Below are 17,627 nucleotides of genomic sequence, written 5' to 3'. Positions count from 1 at the left end.
TTTAATATGCAATATACAATCTTGTCTAAGTAGCCTCATGAATAAGGATGGCTAAGATCACAAGCAGATTCGTCAAACATGATGACGTCTAGGAAGGTGGTGTGGTTATTACGATACATACGTAATAAAAAGAGGCCAAAGACGTGGCGTGTACCCTTTGAAAAAGCCGGCAACAGCAAAACATGTGAGGGATTTGATGAGTCAATGGTAAGTCTTGTATTTTAATCAGCCATTTGATGAAAACTTTCTATTAACCGCATTCACTTAGAACTATATCTGAATTTCTGAGTTACGTTAAGAGGAGGGCTCTGATATTTACTTATGGGGATCAATTTTATATAGGCTAATTAGCGATTTGGTATCAGTCGCTGGGCACATTAGTAACCATTTATTAACAATGAGCTATTGACTGGTCAGGCATAGTTAATATATTTGGGATTTCTAGAATTTAAACTGTTGCTATTATTCTTAAGACAATCAGGAACCGAGTATAACCCTGTGTGGCATGAAAATAGCAGTTTTTATATATACATATTCTAAGCATCTGGTAATTGTATCTAAACTGATATATATAGATTTGTAACAACTCAGCTGGGCAATAATTCAAGTGTTATAAAACTTCAGTAGTAACAAGCGTTACGATAGCCAATTTGATTATATATTTTCTGTGCTACCTTAGTCAATTGGAGACTTCAGGAGAGAATTTTGTGTTAGATGCTTCCTAATTTCAGATCGATACTAATACAATTAGGCGGTATCAATTCAATGCTACTAGTTGAGGCATAGAATACTATGAGGTAGATTTACTAAGCAGCGAATGCTGCATCCTCCGACAATCGTTTCAGGCTTGCTCAAATCAGCCAATAGAATTTAAGCAGCTCTCATCCTTTTGGCTGATTTGAATTTTTCAGCCAATAGGAATGCAACAGTACTCCAATATAAAAGGGGGACCATGCATTAAAGCTTCAGTGTGCGGCGGTGATTGCATGAAGAGGAGGCTCTGGATGTCGTCATCGCCACCGGTCCTGGTCAGCTCCGCGCCACCACAGCTCTGCACCACCGGGATGAAGATAGAGGATGCCCCCGCGATGGAGGAAGATGTTGCTGCCTGGATGAAGACTTCTTGCCACCTGGATGAAGATGGATGTCCGGACTTCAGGAACTGTGAGTAGATTTTCTGGGATTAGTGTTAGGTCTTTTTTTATTTTTATGGGTGTTTTTTTTTTTTGTTTTTTTTTTAGATTAGGGCTTTTTTTATTTTAATGGGCACAAAAGAGCTGATTGCCCTTTTAAGTGCAATGTCCATACAAATGCCCCTTTAGGGGCAATAGGTAGCTTAGGGTTTTTTTAGGCTTAGATTTTTATTTTGGGGGGTTGGTTGGGTGGGGGGGGGGACTTTGTAATTTTATTATGTAAAAGAGCTGTTTAACTTTGGGCAATGCCCTACAAAAGGCCATTTTAAGGGCTATTGGTAGTTTGATGATCCAACAAACATAAACTCCATGGCACCTTATATTTAACAAAATGTATTATGCTTCTTCTCTCATAGAGGTACAAAAGTGTTTCAGCAACATTTCGGGAGGATGTCCCTTAATCATGCTAATGGGTCTCATCTGTTAGATGCACTTTATAGGCCTTCACATTAACCAATTCAATGCTCATACAAAATATCTTACACTGCTTACTAATGCCATTTAGTGGTTATATATCATATTATTACAATGAGTATAAATGTGAATATAAAAACAATAAAACATTTACCTATGTACATTAAAGTTAGAAAATATTATCCTGTTCACTATTGTTTAATTTTATTATATATGCAAACTACAGAAATACCTTTAGGTCAAGCTCTCTATTAATCCCTTTTGGCATCAATGCATCCAATTTATGAACCCAAAAGGACTCTTTTTGCTTTAGTATTAGTTCTCTGTTTCTCCTTCTTAGCCTATCTACACCATCAATAATTTGCCACCTCATTTGGCTGATGTTGTGGCCCACCTCTAAGAAATGACATGATACTGGGACTTCCCTATCCTTACATCTACTGTTAGACCTGTGTTGACTCATCCTATCTCGGGTCTAACATTAGATGTTCATGAATTTGATGCATTGATGTCAAAAGGGATTAATAGAGAGCTTGACCTAAAGGTATTTCTGTAGTTTGTATATATAACAAAATTAAAGAATAGTGAACAGGATAATATTTTCTGTCCTTAATGTACATAGGTAAATGTTTTGTTTTTATATTCACATTTTTACTCGTTGTAATAATATGATATGTAACCACTAGGTGGCATTAGTAAGCTGTGTAAGATATTTTGTATGAGCATTGAATGGGTTAATGTGAAGGCATATAAAGTTCATCAAACAGATGAGGTCCATTAGCATGATTAAGGGACATCCTCCCGAAACGTTGCTGAAACACTTTTGTACCTCCATGAGATAAGAAACATAATTCATTTTGTTAAATATAAGGTGCTGTTGAGTTTTTTTGTTGGAGTTTTAAGGGGTTAGCAGTCCCCCTTTTTCCATGTGCACCTGAAACTCTACCTGGGTACTGTACACTTTTCTTGGAGGTAGTTTATTAATAGATTAGGCAGTGTTTTTATTTTGGAGTGGCTTTTTTGTTTTTATATGGCTATTAGATTAGGTTTAATTTTTATTATCTTGGATAATTTTGTTTATTATTTTTTGCAATCTTAGTGTTTTTTATTTTTCGTAATTTTAGTGTTTTTTGTAATAGATTATTTTTAATTTTTGTAATTTAGTGGGGTTTTTATGTAATGTTAGGTTGTTTTTTTCAAAAGAGATAGTTGCGGCTGCACAGCTCCCGGAGTTCTCTACCGAAGTCTGTCCCGGGTATATGACGTCACCCGCTGTAGCGGAAGCAAATGTCTCTGTGGTAAGTCTTCGATTCAGGGAAAGGTGCAAAGCTCAGAGGTGCGGGAACCAACCGCACATACTAGTACAAGAAAAACGGAGGAGCTGCACAAAAGTTCAAATATCATGAAGCAAATTTATTGCATACAGATGAACGATACAAACATAGCAAAAGGTGTCTGACGCGTTTCCCGCCCTCTAGTGGCGCTTCATCAGAGACATAATGAGCATGTACACAACCTATCCTTATATCAGGTAATACCTGCCCACACTCTTGCCCACATATACCTAAATTCAAAACATAAAAATAAAATACAGTGAAAAACAAAAGCAAGTGTGTATATAAAAACAGAACAAGATACATCTCATTTACAGTGCTGTCCCTGTACTAGTACACAACATTCTATTAAGGAATCCGGCCATTATGAGCAATGTTGTTCAAGAGTAAAGAAAATAGAAAAACTTAATAAAGTCAAAGAGAAAACCTTATATGTATATATTACAAAAACAAAGAACAAAAACAGAAAAATGGATAATTCAAACAATTCAGGCAAATCAAACATTAAAGGGACACTCCAAAAAGATTTTTTCTCCCAATTTACTCAGAGGGCCCCTATTATATCTGCTAAAGGACGCTGGGGCAAAAAAAGCACTCCACTATAGTAGAGAACTTTTCCATATATATATAAGCTGTTTTACAAGGAGCCTAAAAAGTTCTGTCCATTTATCAGCATTTGTTATTGTGCAGCAATGCACCAGCATCCATCAGCATATCCTAACCTCTCAATGTAGCAGCAATATCGCATCACTAATACATATGCGTTAACATCTACCGATATGTCCCATATTATGTGCCACTCCTGCATGGTTCAACTCTAATGGTTTCTGGAGATAGCTAAATCTAAAAGTTAGTGTGAAAACACATACAATGATTAAATATATCCAAAATACCTATTGGCTTGTGCCCAATGGTGTCCACAAAAGGAACAATATAGCCATCTTAAGTTATGCAATATGTGTATAACATAGAAAAGAGGAAATCCTCTCCTATATCAGATATAGCTATACAGTCAGATACACCATGTACACAAACCAATTACTCACATGTTGAATAAAATCCATGCAAATAGGCAGATGCCCAAACTCAGACCACCTGGCTAGGTACAGGACAGTGACACTCTATCCCTTTGGCGAGATGTCTAAAACAAACTAATGCAGGGGATTGAGATACATACATATTAATATAACTCCATGTTCATTCAGCTAAACAATCAAAGAAGTGCTAACTAGCATCATTCAAACCTACAAGTCATGGTAAAGTAAGAGATACTGGTGATAGTATTAATAATAATAGATTAGACAAAGTAACTAATGTCCCATTCTTTATTTAATCCTAAAGGGACCCTGGTCTTAAGTTTAAATATCCAGTAAAGTTCTTTCTTATCTAATACCTTAAGTCTATCACCACCTCTAATCGGGGTTAGTGCTTTATCAATTGCCTTAATGCTGAAATCTCCAACATTCGTGAAGTGTATCCCATTGAAGTGCTGGGCTATGCTTGAATCTTTATTGTAATTCTTAACATCATTAAAATGTTCTCTTGCTCATGTACCCAATTGTCTACTAGTTTTTCCTACATATTGACAATGGCATATCAAACATTCCAATAGGTACACAACGAATGTTGATCTACAGTTGGCATAGAAATCTATATCATAGCTACATCCATCAACCGTGGATTTAAACTTTTTCTTCCTATCAATCATATTACACGTCAAGCAAGCCCTGCCTCCACACCGAAAATTGCCTATTGTATTAAGCCATGTCCTCATACTCCTTGTTCTCATGACCATGCTAGGGGCTAATGATTTTGCCAAGGTGACAGGTTTTTTTGAAACAAATTTACATCTACTTATTGTATCCTTCAATACCTCATCTGTTTCTAAGAGCTGTAGATTGCTTTTAAGTATTCTGACCACCTGTGGGAATTGTCTGGTGTACTCTGTAGAGAATAAAACATCACCTTTTTGTACACCTACCTTGCTATCCTTTTTGTTTAATGTATCAACATTAGATTTTCCTATCTCTAACCTAGCTGCATTAAGGAGTTCCGGATCATAACCCCTTTTCTCCAGCCTCTTACACAACTCTAAAGACTGTTCAAAATAAACATCCAAGTTTTTTGTATTCCTTTTTAACCTGATAAGTTGACCCCTTGGAATAGCACGTATCAGATGTCGTGGATGACATGATCTCGCATGTAAGATCGTGTTGCCAGCACTCTGTTTTCTAAAAGTTTTTGAGATCACTACATTGTTTATGACATCACCACTCAGCGTCACATCCAAGAAGTCAACACTTATCGGGTCAAATATACCCACAAACTTTAGGCTCATCTCATTAGCATTGACATATTTCATCAAAGTATCAAAGCGGATCCTTGTGATAGGATCATGGAAGACAAAAATCACATCATCGATGAATCTCTTGTATACAGAAATTCTCTCAGCAAAGGGGTTCATAGCATCAAAAATATAATTAACTACCCAAAAGCCTTCATACAAGTTGGCAAAAGAGGGGGCATACTTAGCCCCCATTGCTGTGCCACAGCATTGTAAGTAATATAGGCCATCAAAAGAGAAAAAATTATGCGTGAGTAAAAATGATAAAACTGTACATATAAAATTAATTATAACTGTACTGTAATCAGTAAATTTATTTAAGAAAAATTTAACTGCCTGAATCCCCTTTGCATGTGGTATAACCGTGTACAAGGACACAATGTCCACCACCACCCATGTATGCCCCTCCTGCCACTCAACTCCATCCAAACATTCAAGCAAATGATGCGAATCTCTGATGTATGAATGCAGACCTTTCACAATGGGCTGTAAAATATCATCCATCCATTCGGACACAGGCTCTAGAAGTGAGCCTATGCCCGAAATGATGGGCCTGCCTGGAGGATTGACCGGGTCTTTGTGGATCTTTGGCAAAAAGTGGAAAAGGGGCACAACTGGGTGGTCAGGGACCAAGTGTCTTATATCATCCTCATTGAGCACTCCCATCTCTACACCATCATCCAGTAAGCTCAAAAGCTCCTTTCTAAACTGGTTTGTAGGATTGCCTCTGAGTGGGATATACGTGTCAGTGTCCTGAAGTTGGCGTTGCGCCTCCGCAAAATAAGCTTCTTTGTCGACAATATTGCCTCCTTTGTCGGAGTTCCTAATCACTATGTGATCATTATTTTGCAGAAGGCGCAGAGCCTCCCTTTCTTTAGTGTTTAAGTTCGACACCTGCCTACCCGCATTACTGTATCGTGCAGTATCAGCCAGGCTGACTATTTGCCTCTCCACACTTTTCTGAAATAAAGTTAGTGCCTGTCCCCTATATTGTGTGGGGTAAAATGTAGATTTACCCTTCTTGGGTCGATTTGGTACGGTTATGTATGAAATATTATCACTATCAGTATTCAAGGTCACCAGGGTATTTAATACACATGCATCCCTAAATGAGACACAATTATCAGCTACCCTGGTATTCTGTTCTATAATCTGATGATCTGGGCACGCTCCAGGATTTAGTGCAAAGAATCTTTTTAAAGCTAATTTTCTTACAAATTTGTTTATGTCCAGCAAAGTGGTAAATGCTGAAAAATTACGTGTTGGAGCAAATCCTAATCCCTTGCTAAGTACACTAACCTGTTCTGTGCTCAGATCATGAGATGAAATATTAATTACACTTAAGTCAAAAGTCCCATTTAAGTTTTCTTCTTTCTTGGAGTTTTTCCTTTTAGATCTCCCTTTGGATCTCCTGACTCTCCTAAAGGGGTCTTTTGATCCTTTTTTGAATTCTTGGGACGTGTTGGCCTTTCTTCTGCATCTGTCTCATCCGCCGAAGTGCCCTGCAGAGAATGGGAACAAACAGAAGAGATAGAAGAGGTGGGAGAGAGAGAAAGAGAAGAAGCCTCAGAGGATTTTAGGGACTCTGGATCAGTAGTTTCCCCTTCTGTTGATGTGAAAACAACTTTTTTATTCTTTTTCTTATTGTAATTCTTGAGAATTGGTTTTGGTATAACCTCCGATTCTTGATCCTTTATGTTCTCATCTTTCTTTTGACTTGACTTGTTCCTCCTCGTAGTATTAGGATTTTTTAATATTGTAATTTATTTTATTTTTGGTTTATTTTTATTTTTTTGAAATAGTAATGTTAGGTTAATTTATAGGTTAATCTTATGTTTTATTTTTTATTTCACAGGTTATTTATTTTAAGGTAGTTATATTGTACTTTTAATTTAAAGTTAGGGGGGGGGGGTTAGGTTTAGGGGTTAATAGTTTAATTTAGTGTTTTGCGATGTGTGGGGGCGGCGGTTTAGGGGTTAATAGTTTTAGTTTAGTATAATCGATGTGGGGGGCCGGCGGTTTAGGGGTTAATAGATTTATTTTAGTGTTGTCGATGTGGGGGTCGTGGTTTAGGTGTTAATATGTTTATTTAGTGTCGGCGATGTCGGAGGATGGCGGTTTAGGGGTTAATAACTTTAATTAGTGTCGGGGGGTTAAGGATTAGGGGTATTTAGATTAGGGATTTATGTTAGGGTGCTAGATTTATATATAATTATATTTTCCCCATAGACATCAATGGGGTTTGCGTTACGGAGATCGCCATTCCACGATTGCAGGTGTTAGTTTTTTTCTAACACTCCATTGATGCCTATGGGGGAAAACGTGCATGATTACGTCAAGTCAGACCTTGGGTTTTGTGCGGTATGGAGCTTATCGCACAACAAAAGAAGGTTTTTCAGTAACTTGCAATGGCAGTGCTATGGAGAGTGCGATACCGGTAATTTTTTTTGCGTTATTTACGCACCCGGTTTAGCGCATAACTTGTAATCTTGCTGTAAGTAATTAAAACCTAATACTCTTATATATAGTATATATATATATATATATATATATATATATATATATATATATATATAGAAAAGCTATGTAGATGGAGGGCACTCACAGGACTTTATACAATTTGTATTCTTTATTCATACTATCAATTTCACATTTTAAAGAATGTCAACGTTTCGGCCTATCCAGAGGCCTTCTTCAAGACAATTCATAATCTTCAATAGTGCGTACCGCACTGTTAGACGAACTCCCAACAATGAAAGCTTTTTAAACAGCGCTGTGCTCTGGCTGCAATGTGTAAGTTTTCCTTAACATAGTGCAGCCAGAGTGAAGCACTGTTTGAAGAGGACAACCAAATATTGATGACCATCAATGCTTTAGTGTAACTGCCTAATTTAAATTCAATTTAATTTCAAACTGACCTGCAGAACATTTTTCACTAAAAAACTATCATTGCAGAAAGTGAAAAAAAATTCTACCTCTGGGTGGACCGTGGGTATAAACTAATTAGACTTATGATCAAAGGCATGTAATTTGAGTACATTGAATATCTGTTTTCTCTGAATGTACAGATACATGTGTTCTTATATGTGAATCTATATAGACTGTATATGTTTATTGCATGTGTAGCAGTGTGCATAAGACTTTGTGTCTATTTAGCGCTTATACTTTTATTTGTTGTACACAATATTTTAATCTATGCCTATGTATATGTCTTTCAAACATTTTACTCTGCATGATTAATTCCAAACGCAGCTGTGCAGGACTTCTCCAGTTCTCAGAATAACAGAATAATGAATATCCTCTAGAGAAAATACCTATTGGTATCTCTTATATACCCATTATATGTGTAGTGTATATCTATGCAAATTGGTTTTATTATGTAGATACTGAATATTAAACATGACTATATTTATTAAACATTTACAAAGTGAATATACTGTGTAAATGGCTAAGTATATGCAGACTCTCCTTATACATTTATTTACCAGTATCTAAGGTATACCTAACTATACATACATATAGTGCTTGGCTAACATGCCAAATTATATACTGAATATGTACGTATTGTATAGTATATGCAGGTGTATAGTATATACTAATACTACTTTCATGCACAGATTTATAAGCTTGGTATAATTTCTATGCATAAGTTTATAATTTTCAGAATTTATCACTAAGGTGTAGTCTGAATATCTGTATGTATTCCTTTGTCCTTCAGGAGATTGGGAGTTTTCCTTCTGTAAGAAGCAGAGTCTTCCTAATTGACCAGCAAACCTGCACCCTCTTTGGGACACTTCCCATAATGCAAAGGTTAGCTACGTTGGAGTGAAAGCTGAAGGTTGAGTGTTTTAATCCATATATGGCTACTTGCTTTAACAGAACTTCTGTAAAGATGGCTGCCTTTATCTGATGTGTACAGGACCTGGAGGACATGGTAATGGTTGTCTTTGTACTTATTTGAGAAACAAAGAAGAAATGGATTTTTGGTACATTTTGGACTTACAAACTTAAAACATAAACCTAAGGGTACTTGGTCTCAAAATGGAAAGAATTTGCACATGTTTACCCTTGATCCAACAGGGTCAATTCACAGACCTTAAGGATTCATACCTACACATCTCTATCCACAAAGATTACCATTGATTACTACGGTTTGCATTTTTAGTTATACTCTATTAGTTGTCAACTTTCTATTTGGTCTGAATGCGGCTCCTCAAATCTTGATAAAGGTACTAGGAGCATTATTGGTGGTGTTCTGTATAAGGATAATATCTCAGTGCAGGATTCTTCACAGCCACTCGCTACTGCTTATATCCATTCAGTTACCATTTTTCCTCCAAGATCATAGTTAGAAAAATAGTTTTTCCAAGGGACTCTTTATATCCAGCTAAACGGGTGTCCTTTCTAGGAGATTACATAGATCTGTCCTAATGCGTCTATTCCTGGAGGAATCATGCTGAATAAGACTTCAGATGGCATCAGTATTTCACCGCATGGAGGTAGTGAATTTTATGGTTGCGGTTTTGGACACTGTTTCTTTGCCTAACTACACTTGCGACCCCTTTATCTATTTTTGCGCAATCAGTGGTCAAATATTTTCTGCAATTGATACAGCAGATTACTTTGGATTTGTCCATCAGTCAATCTCTCTCTTGGTGGATATATAGTCCTTTGAACCTTGGGATGTCTTTCTTCACCAATCTGGGGTGTTTGTGTTGATGGAAGCCAATTTTTCTGGCTGGGGCGCGGTATGGATTTATTAAAGAGAGCACAGAGTCTGCTGACCTTGAAAGGCAAGCTTACCAATTAACATCTGGAACTTCAAGTGATTCTTCAAAGTTTTCAGTCATGGCCCCTCTTGAAAGAGGAAAAGTTTATCCATTTCCAGTCGGACAATGTCTCGGCTGTGGCCTACATTAATTATCAACGGGGTACTGGCAGTCCACTGGTTATGCATGAAGTGTCACACGTTCTGTCTTGGGAAGATAAATATCATTGCTCTCTATCAGCCATTCACATACCAGGTGTAAACAATTGGAAAGCAGATTTCCTCAGCCATCAATCAGTCCATCTAGGAGAGAGGTCTCTCCACCAGGACATATTCAATAGTTTAGTAATCGAATGGGGTCTACTGGACATAGGTATTGTGCGAGATCAGGGGATCCAAAGGCTCACAAAATAAATTCCTTGATTCGTCCATGGGAATTTCATTTAGCATACCTGTTTCCTCTGTTTGTTCTTCTAAGAGTCATCACTCAGATCAAACAGGAGTCAGTTTCAGTAATTTTGAATGCTCCGGCCCCATGGAGCATGGTGTGCAGATGTCCTCATCTCCTCCATGGTTTCTTCCTCTTAGACAAGACCTGTTGTTTCAAGGGACTTTTTTCCATAGGGATCTTGAATATCTAAATTTGGCAATGTGTGGTTTAAACGCCTAGTTTAGAGACATAGAGGTTTCTCTGACTCGGTCATTGAAACTTTGATTCAGACCAGAAAGCCTGTGACACAAAAAAATTATCACACGATTTGGAAGGCATATTTTGAGGGGTGCACTTCCAGAGGGTTTTCCTGGAATCCTTCAGTTTTTACAGGATGACCTTGACAAGGGTTGGTCTGCTAGCTCCTTATAAGGTCAAATTTCTACGTTATCTGTTCTTTTTCATAGGACGTAACCTAAACTTGCTGATGTTTAGACTTTAGGGTTAGTTAGAATTAGAGGAAATAAGGCTATTTAAACAGCGCTAGTACAAATAAATGGTTAAAGGGACAGCCAAGTCCAAAATAAACTTTCATGATTCAAATAGGGTATGTCATTTTAAACGTCTTTCCAATTTACTTTTATCACCAATTTTGCTTTGTTCTCTTGGTATTCTTAGTTGAAAGCTAAACCTAGGAGGCTCATATGCGAATTTCTTTGACCTTGAAAGCCACCTCTAATCTGAATGCATTTTAACAGTTTTTCACCACTAGAGGGCATTAGTTCATGTGTGTCATATAGATAACATTGAGCTCATGCACATGAAGTTACCTAGGTGCCAGCACTGATTGTCTAAAATGCAAGTCTGTCAAAAGAACTGAAATAAGGTGGCAGTTTGCAGAGGCATAGATACAAGGTAATTGCAGAGGTAAAACATGTATTTTTATAACTGTGTTGGTTATGCAAAACTGGGGAATAGGTAAAAAAAGGATTATCTATATTTTTAAACAACAAAAATTCTGATGTTGACTGTCCCTTTAATATCATAGGATAATCACTTTCAAATCTGCCCGTAGTTTGATCTCATATACTGTGTAGTGTATCCCAATGTTTTCCCGCGACTGGCGTATACAAAGTTTCCGGGCTGCTCTCACCACAACAGGTGCTGCTGTAGGACAATGGGTGCTTCGATAAGACAATATAGAGCAACCCATTTCAGAGGATAATAGTTTTTCAAGAGTTTAAAAAATGAAGTTAGCCTCTAAAACGCGTTGCTCTTAATTGACCTATTTTTTTGCAGGAAAGTACTTCAGGCCACAGTGTCGGTTTAAATAGGAACTGCCAGAAACATTGTTCCCCCCTTTCCATAACATAGACCATCTGCTTGGGTATAAATCCCATATGTTATAGAGGAATGTGGACCATCATTTTAAGGAAGAAAACAAAATGTATGCTTACATGATAAATTATTTTCTTTTGGAATACCTATATAGGTTTCCTATTCTGTACTGGGCTATACGTTAAACTAATAGACATGGGAAGTGGGAGGGATTTTAAGCTCTGACAAGGGGTCCTTGACTTAGTGGCGGGAAATATATCCCAGATGTTATGGAGGACTGTGGACTATCACCATTCCGAAAGAAAAGAATTTATCAGGTAAGCATAAATTTTGTTTTTGAAAGGGATATGCAATTTGGAAAGCAGATAGATCTTTTGATAGCTAAAAAAACAAGACGTAAGAGCCCTCTTGTTCCACAGGCTTCCAGAGCTCATAAGGGTTCCTCTTGTGCTCATAGACAATGCTCTCAGTACCACAATTATAAGGCCTCCTCGCGGCGAGACTTCTTTCATTCGCAAGAGTGAAGATCTGGTTTTCAGGACAAGGTAAGTCCTTTCCTTCCTTTCAAGCCAAGAAGCAGTGATGGTGTGCAGTCCCAAATTTTCCTTCTTGGAGGAAGACTTCGCAGTTTCAATGAAGTTTGGGCATCCAGTGTCTCGGACAAGTGGCTCCTCGGTCTTCTTCAATTGGGGTACTATCTGGAGTTCAACAAGAAACTGTGCCTTCCTTGCTTTGTGAATTCTCACCATTCCGAAAGAAAAGAATTTATCAGATAAGCATAAATTTTGTTTTTGAAAGGGATGTGCAATTTGGAAAGCAAATAGATCTTTTGATATCTAAAAAAACAGGACGTAAGAGCCCTCTTGTTCCACAGGCTTCAAGAGCTCATAAGGGTTCCTCTTGTGCTCATATGATCTCAGTGCCACAATTATAAGGCCTCCTCGCGGCAAGACTTCTTTCGTTCGCAAGAGGGAAGATCTGGTTTTCAGGACGTGGTAAGTCCTTTCCTTCCTTTCAAGCCAAGAAGCAGTGATGGTGTGCAGTCCCAAACTTTCCTGCTTGGAGGAAGACTTCACAGTTTCAATGAAGTTTGGGCATCCAGTGTCTTGGACAAGTGGCTCCTCAGTCTTCTTCAATTGGGGTACTATCTGGAGTTCAGCAAGAAACTGTGTCTTCCTTGCTTTGTGAATTCTCTACTCCCCAAAAATCCTGTAAAGTTAAAAGCTATTCAGGAGTTTGTCAGCAAGCTTCTAGATAAATTAGTTATTCAAGAGATTTCTGTTCAAGCACAAAATTGGGTTTTACTCTCCTCTCTTTCTGGTAAAAAAAGACGGATGTTGGATCCTCTGTGCTCGCTTCAGCACTCTGTGGAATTGTCTCTCTTCGAGAAGATCATGTTCATTTTTGGGAAGGTATTTCCTAAATTATTGTTATCTCAAGCAGTTGACAGCACGTCAGTGGATAAAGTTACTAGGCCAAATGGCTTCTGTTATTCACATGGTAAAATGTGCAAGATGGAGAATGCGCCCGTTCCAAGTGAACTCACTTCAGAAATTCAAGAAGTTCGGAAATCTGTCCCTGAAAATTTAACAAAGTCTCTCCATTGGTGGTTCCAGGCCAGGAATCTTTCCAGAGGTCTTTAACTTCAGGAACCAAATTGGATTCTTATGCAGACGGATTCCACCAAATCCGGTTGGGGAGTTTTGTGCCAAGGCAAGTTTGCGCATGGGACTTGGAGCAGACAGGTTCAATCTTTTCCTTCAAATGTTTTAGAGATCAGGGAAGTTCTTCAGGTACTACTTGCTTTCCAGAAATGTCTACAGGGAATGGCTGTGAAGATTATTTCCGACAACTGGACAACTACTGATTACATCCAATATCAGGGGGAAACAAGAATTTTGGATGCCCTAAGGGAAGTTTCACAATCTTCAGTTGGACTCAATGTCACATCTAGCTCTTTTGGTTCATGTTCCAGGGGTAGACAATGTCACAGCGGATTTTTTGAGCAGAAGTCAAGTCTTTCCTGTGGAATAGCAGCGAAACAGGTACTTGTTTCAGATAATTGTCAGGAAACGGGGTCTTCCAGAGATCGACCTAATGGGGTCATCAATGAATCATCATCTTCTGAAGTTTTTCAGTCATAATCCAACACATCTTGCCTTGGGGCGGATGCTTTTCTTCAAGAATGACCATTCAGTCTCATCTATGAGTTTCCTCCTATACCTCTTATTCTTTGCCTTCTGAGAAGAATTCTAAGCGAGTCAGCAACCTTCATTGTCATTCTTCCCTTTTGGCCTCGCAGATCTTGATTTCCTCTGGTTCACAGATTGGCAGTTCTTCCTCTATGGCATCTTCCAGTCTCCTGCGACTTGTTGAGCCAGGATCCAGTGGTACATCCAAATCCAAAACTCCTCAGGTTAACAGCATGGTTGCTAAGGTCTCCAGACTTCAGCAATTTAATATTTCACATCCTGTCATCCAGAACCTTCTTCAAGCCCATAAGAGTTCAACTTCTAAGGCCTATTATAAAATATAATATGCTTTTACATCCTTGATGATTCTGCATAATATTTCGATGTCTTCTTTTCAGATTTCACTTTACTCACATTTACTCTTGGTGCAATAACTTTTACGGTTCAGGTGTCTGCTAATTTCTGCTATTTCTGGAGTTAAATGGGCTCAAGACCCTTTGATTATCAAGTTTGTTCAAGCATTGGCCCATATCCGTCCATCTGTCAGATCTTCTATGCCATTTTGGGACCTTCCTTTGGTTCTAGATTATCTTTTGGACGCTCCATTTGAACCTTTACCAGAAGTTCCCCTTTGGTTTCTTCTTTCGAAGACTGTTTTTCTGGTAGCCATTACTTTAGAACAGCATGTGTCTGAGTTGGAGGCTCTTTCAGTCAAATAAACTTTTATTGTTTTTAATCAGGACAAGGTTGTTCTTCAAACAGTCTCTATTTTTTTTCCTATAGTTGTGTCTAATTTCCACAAAGACTGGGATATTTTGCTAATTTCCTTTTTTCCAGGAGAGCAAGATAGTCAAGGGAAACTGTCCTATAGTTTACATTTGGTTCAATGTCTTCACATCTATGTGAAACGAACTCAAGATTTTCACAAGACAGTATGTCTGTTATACCTAAAGGTCGTTGTCAGGGTCTGTCTCCTATAGAAATGGCTTATATTTTGGGTGATAATTTCTAGTTTTGTAATCTTGAAATTCATGCTAATAATTAGTAGGAATAAAATATCTACCAATATATATTAACTTTTTAAAGTAGCTAAAATTCTGATTTTCTAAATTGGGGATGTAACTTATTTTGACAATGTCTGCTCCTACCCCTGTTTAAACTCATTAAGCTTAGTTCATTTAAAGAATGCTAAAATATAAAATACTTGCACTAAAAAATAACACTTTTATAGAATTTCACGTCATCTATGTTACACTTTTCCAGGCCTCCTATTTATTTGGATGCCGGCAATTTCTTTCATACAGGTGGTGAGAGTCCACAATCCATTACTCATGGGGACTACTCTTCCCTGCCACTACGAGGAGGCAAAGATTCCCAAAGTTTAAGAGCTATATAAAAACCCCTACCACCTCACTGACAACTCAGTCTTATATTTGCCTCAGCTGGAGGAAGCTGAAGAATGAAGATATGCAGTTTGATTCTTTCATGAGAAGGGTTGACAGATCGAGTTGAGGCCAGTTTCCCTTCAGAGTACAGTTTTTGGCGGAGGGATGAATTTGGAGTATGGGTAGTGACATATTTTTCACCTGTTGGGATTTAGTCACAAGCCTTACACGGGTGTCACAGGGAATTGTCCTTTGCCTCCTCCTGTTGGGTCATTAATATACTCCTATTCCAGATCCTCTGCTGTTATGTTTCAGCACTGGTTTGGCTTCCTACTGGTTTACTCCAGTAGTAGGGTATCTATTTGTAAGTACAATGTTTTTATTATTTTAAGCACCCTGTATTCCTCCCAGGTTTTTTAATTTAAAAATAAATATATATAAATATATATATATATATATATATATATATATATATATATATATATATATATATATATATATTTATATATATATATATATATATATATATATATACACACACACACATATATATTTATACAAATATAGCCTTGGGACAGTTATGTTTTTTGGTAACGCACCTTTTTTAATTCTGTGATCCTATTTCTGTGATCAGATCTCAGGGCATTGCAGTGTTTCCTTACCTGTACGATATCTTGGTTCAAGCTCCATTTTGATGTTTTTGCTTTTTCTGAGGCAGCCTTTGGTAGGAAAGTCCTTCAGGCAGTTGTCTAAGCTTGATTTTTTCCTGTTGTTTAAATTTAAAGTACATTAAAAAAAAATGCCCTTTTTGGGTTATTGTGGGGTTGTGGATTTAGTTCCTCAGTGAAAAAAATATGCTTTTTAAATCCTACCTGGTAGGGAAAAGTAATTCCCATGAGTATTGGATCGTGGACTCTCTCCACCATGTATATAATTAATTTATCAGGTAAGCATAAATTATTTTTTAACGCATGTTGGGTTTTTGCACACACATTTTTTTACGCTTTCCAGGTTTTCATGTGCATATTTTTTTTTAAAGCAAAGCGTTTTTGTGTGTGTGCACTTTTTTTTTTTACACTCGGCTTGGAGCCTGTGTACGTCAGCAGGATAGTGCATGTAGTTTTGGTGTGCTTTCCCCTTTAAATTACGTCAGGTTGGCGTGCACTCCTGCTATCTATAGGTCAGATGTTTTCCCTCTGTTTTGCAGTGCGTTCTCCTGCCTGCTGGATTCGTGTGTATTGGCCAAATACGTTTTTGAAGGGGTATTATGTTTTTTATTTTATACACATTACTACTTTTTTGTTTCTGTCAATAAATCTACTTTAGAAGCTGGGCCCTCTGAACACTTTCTTATTAGTTTTAAATGTTGTAGCAGGCTGAGGATTTCCCTCTAGCATATTTTATTATATATGTTTTTAACCATTCTAATACTGCTCTTGCTCCTAAAGGTGTTACTGCTCTTTTTGCTTGCTCCTTGAATTAAGATCTCTATAGTATCTGATGTGTTGGTAGGTACGCCATCAAATATGCATTAAAAGGTCAGTTTTTAATTTTCTTTTTACTTGCTCTGAACCTTCTGAGGCTAATGTTTTCTGTTTTTGAATTTGCTGAATCCTCAAAGGGGAGGTTTTTCTCTGTCAACCAGGGGTTGTCCTCGGCAGGTGCTGGTTGGTGAAGCTCCACATCTTTCTACTGAGCATCCCTATCTTGGAGCTCATGTTTTCCTGCTCCCTGTAATAGAAGTGCAACACATTTACAGATCTGTGAAGTTGCCATTTTTTGACACCTGTACCTTGTGCTTCTGTTTACCTTGCACAATTCGGGAGTGGAAGCTTTAAATTTTACAGTGTTTTTTTTTTTTTAAAGCTTTCACTGGGTGTCCCAGGCAAAGCTCATCAACAGCTAAATTGGGAGCTTCTAAGTAAGTTTTTAAAATATTTAATACTGTATTTTTTTTAATCAGCATCTGTGCATATTCTTCTTTATAGTAGTGTCTATTAAAGGCAGTTATATAAAAATTAGTGTATACTGTCCCTTTAAGCTCCAAGATGGTGGCACCCGGTATGGAGATGAAGAGCTTCACTAATCAACACATGTAAGGGGTTAAAATAAGAGACCAACTTTGAAGAGAGCTGCAGGAACATGAGGAAAACAATAGCATGGTGAGTAGTAGTATTGTAGTTCAATACTTAATATAATAATAATGTACTGTGCCCAGCAGTTTCATGT

This window comes from Bombina bombina, chromosome 8, assembly GCF_027579735.1.
Source record: "Bombina bombina isolate aBomBom1 chromosome 8, aBomBom1.pri, whole genome shotgun sequence".
NCBI classification, from domain to species: domain Eukaryota; kingdom Metazoa; phylum Chordata; class Amphibia; order Anura; family Bombinatoridae; genus Bombina; species Bombina bombina.
The sequence above is the reverse complement of the archived record's forward strand: the minus strand, read 5'-3'. Positions refer to the sequence as shown.